The sequence below is a fragment of the Dromiciops gliroides genome, chromosome 2 (genome assembly GCF_019393635.1).
Source record: "Dromiciops gliroides isolate mDroGli1 chromosome 2, mDroGli1.pri, whole genome shotgun sequence".
Taxonomy (NCBI): Eukaryota; Metazoa; Chordata; class Mammalia; order Microbiotheria; family Microbiotheriidae; genus Dromiciops; species Dromiciops gliroides.
This window is the reverse complement of record NC_057862.1, coordinates 327410051-327413714: the sequence shown is the minus strand read 5'-3', so window position 1 is coordinate 327413714 and position 3664 is coordinate 327410051. Positions and strand designations below refer to the sequence as shown.

At 44.6% G+C, this 3664-nt stretch overlaps 1 non-coding gene across 1 annotated transcript; it reads right to left on the bottom strand.

The window, feature by feature from the left end:
- Positions 1-1831: 1831 nt before the first annotated feature.
- Positions 1832-1913, bottom strand: TRNAS-UGA. The gene has a single exon. It is a non-coding gene; the product is annotated as a tRNA-Ser (tRNA).
- Positions 1914-3664: the final 1751 nt, after the last annotated feature.

The following is a 3664-nucleotide window of genomic DNA, read 5'->3' as shown; positions in this document are numbered from 1 at the left end:
GCAGCTGGGTGGCGCAGTGGATAGAGCACTGGCCCTGGAGTCGAGGACCCGAGTAAAAATCTTAGTTCAGACACTTAGTATCTGTGTGATCCTGGGCAAGTCACTTAATCCCAATTGCCTAAAACATCCTGGCCATCTCCAGTCGTTCTGATATATATCTTGCCACTGGACCCAGATGGCTCTGGAGGGGAGAGTGAGGCTGATGACCTTGCACAGTTCTCCCTCACTTAAAAGACACCCCGATGTCATGGTCTTCTTTGAGAAGGAAGGACAAATAATAACGAATGGGTTGTCCTCCAGGGCTAGAATACACTTCTTCACCACTCCTTCTCAGAGCCCCTGGATACCTTCAAAGCACAGTTCAGGTGCCTCTTTCCTGAGCCTCCCCACCCCCAGAAATATATTTGTATTCACACTGTGTATAGGTTTCACATACTTATCGAGGCACCTGCCTTTTTTTCTACTAGTAGAAGTTCCTGAAAGGGGGTTAGAAGTTGAGGGGTGTTTAATTTTTATCTATATCCCCCAGTGCCTAACACAGTGTCTGACACAAAGTATGTGCTCAATAAATCCTTGAAATGAAATGAATCTCTTTGAATTCGCTTCCCTATTTGTAAACTGGAGATAATGAACTCCGCACCACCTACTTCAGTCTCTGTGAGGAAATGAATTTGTAAACCTTAGAGCCCTCAATTATAAAAATGTGAGCCATTACCAACGGGCATGTATAGTATCAACAACAGAGAAGACAATTATCAGGGACTGGTTTAATTGTGCCTCTCTTCCCTACGATTTTATTACCACTAGCTTTAAACATTGGTATAGCATGTAGTAGCATCTTAGTGTCGAGGAATAGAGTGCTGGGCTTTGAATTTGGAAGACTTCAGTTCGAAGCCTGCTCTTGACACTTGCTAAATGACCCAGGGAAAGTCACTTAACTTGTATGTTACTCAAGCAAACTCTCTGAGATTTATCTACTAAGTCTGAGTCACAGACTGTCACGATCCTGGAGAAAATCCCGGGGACTTTGTGTATTACCGCATAAATCCTCTTGAGGAAGCCAAACTTCGATTCTCAACTTCTTCCAAATTTGTCACACTTTTGGAATACGAAACTCAGAAAGAGAAAACAGGCAGTGGTGGAAGCGCGGGGGAGGGGCCTTTGCGAATCCTTCTCTAATGTAGAAATCCCAGATGAATATATTTAAAGGGGATAGGGAAGCCTTTCTCCTTTCTTAACCTACCTGGACCTTATTTGCAAAATAAATGACCCGGCCGAGACCAATTAGGTTATTCTTTGCAAGCCCAGAGCCTTCCACTATATCACCTGCTAGTAAAAGCATAACAACAGCCCATGGAACTTTTACTTTGCTGTCTCCAGCCTCAGGGATACTGCTCCCCCTCTTTTGGTTTCTCCTCCTCCCACCTGCTTACCCTAACGCGAGGTGTCCACGCCTCCACCTCCACTTCCTTCTTTCCTCTGGCCCTAGTGCAGGTCCCCTTGCTGCTTGGCAAACCTTTTTTTTTAAACAGCCACCACCAATGTAAAAGTGGAGGCACAAAGAAACCTGGGATAAGAAGGTAGCCCTTGAGTCTGCCCGACACGTCTTCTGGGTGTCTCACCGCCGACAGTTCGAGGGAATGGTACACGCTCAAAGTTGCCACCCAATCCTCCACCCGTGGAAGCGAAGGAGGTGCTAGATCAAGTCTCTGTAAAGTCACCCTTGCACCTAAGAGGCCGCGCAGGGAGCAGGTCTGTCTGCCAAGTGACAAACTATGCTTTCGTGCTGACCTATATTTTAGGGGGAAATGTAAAATATTGTTTCCCACTACGCTGCGAGCAGGGTTCGAACCTGCGCGGGGAGACCCCATTGGATTTCAAGTCCAACGCCTTAACCACTCGGCCATCGCAGCGCCCTTGAAAGCTGATTCCTTCCACTCTTATTCATATTCGGGAGGCAATTACAGTTTCCCGTGTTAATTATTTGTTTCAATTTGTCTTTTCGTTCATTTTTTTTGTTATTTCTTTTATTGCATATACAGTTTAGTTATGTATCCTGCACCGTACGAGCTATAGATATTGGGGATTAGCGCGGTGGTGGTGGTAGTGATGAGTGTGTGTGTGGTGGGGGGGGGGCGTAGTTACATACTGGATGCTTGTGACATTTTTTTGCTCTACAAGAATTGATTCAATCCGTGGCTTCACCAGGTGAAGGACTCGAGGCTCGGCCGCTCTCAGCTCAGCTGCAATTTTTAATTGCACCTGGACCAGGTGGAGAATCTGGAACTCACTCCCTCCTCACCCTTCCTTCCCCGGCGCGACTGGCCCGTGGTCTGGTTCCCTGCGGAAGGTTGTAGTGGAGCTGAGCTGTGGACTCCTCAGGAGAGCCCTCAGCGATCGGTGAAACTCTCGCCTCTCCATCCTCTCTAGCTCGTAAAGCAAAGCGTTACAGAGAGGGAAACTAACTCAGAGGTGAAAGCACTTGTCGGAGATCACAGAGTGAGTACATAATAATAGCTAACACAAAGATAGCTTTAAGCTTTGTTAAGCGCCCTAGAGACATAATAGCGGGGAGTGCATTTGAAACTGATGCTCTAGCTTCACGTTAAAAGAACTCCAAGTACTTTCAGCCAGTATGACTTACCCAATTTCCAGCATTAGTTACAATGTATTCAGTAGCTTTATGACTTCTAGTATCTCCTCTGTTCCCTCCGCCCACAAATACTCCAAAACGTTGGGGAAAGGGGGAGAAATCACAGAAGCTAAATGCTTTTTAACAACTATAATTGGTCATTTTGCTTCAAGATGACTGACTGACTCTGTGTGTGTGTGTGTGTGTGTGTGTACACACAAACCTGAACCTTCCTATCGTCCTATAGCCTTTATTTAGATTATTATTATGGTCGACACCATCTTTAGGAGACTTTTCATGGTTAATAGCGACGGCCTCAAACTGTTTCCTTTGTATAAACTTAGGAGATTCTGGGATTCCATATTTCTGTCTTCTTCAGTTTGATCTCAGCATTCTATCTCTCTTTCTCCCTTGGTATCAAAACTTCTAATTCTTGTTCAGACAGTCTAGATTGTCTGTTGATAGCAATGCTTTGCTTATATAAATCTGAAAGGTGTTGATGTCTAATTAAAGCATCTTTGTTGAGAAATTGCCTTCTGCAGAATAAGTCCTTTTTTCCCAAGTCTGTCTTTCTTCTTCCCTTTCAATTCTTTTCTATTCTCCATCATTATCACCACTAAAAACAGCAACTAAAGGACAACAAAGTGGGTTTTCCTCTTCTCCATTTTTCACCAGCTCTGGGATAAGTTGCTGTCTTTCAGCCAAAGCTCCCTTCTTCTCAAAGTGAGCAAAACCAGCATCTGCTACTGCGAATAATCTCCTCTCTTCTTCCCTCAAGGAAGTGACAGGCTGGAAGCTATTTTTGAAGTTTGCTTTTTGTTTGTTTAAGCTCTCAGCTCAGCCATCCATATCTTTGCCAATCTGTCATACTGTTTGGCTCTTTTGTTTCTCTCTCTTTTCCTTCCCGTCTTTGGTGAAAGTTTGTGACTGCACTACATATTCTGCTGCAGACACATACGTCTCCTCTCTGACCCAGTGAAGATACTAAAACAAAAGTTATCTTTAAAAATAAAATTGACTGGGGCAGCTAGG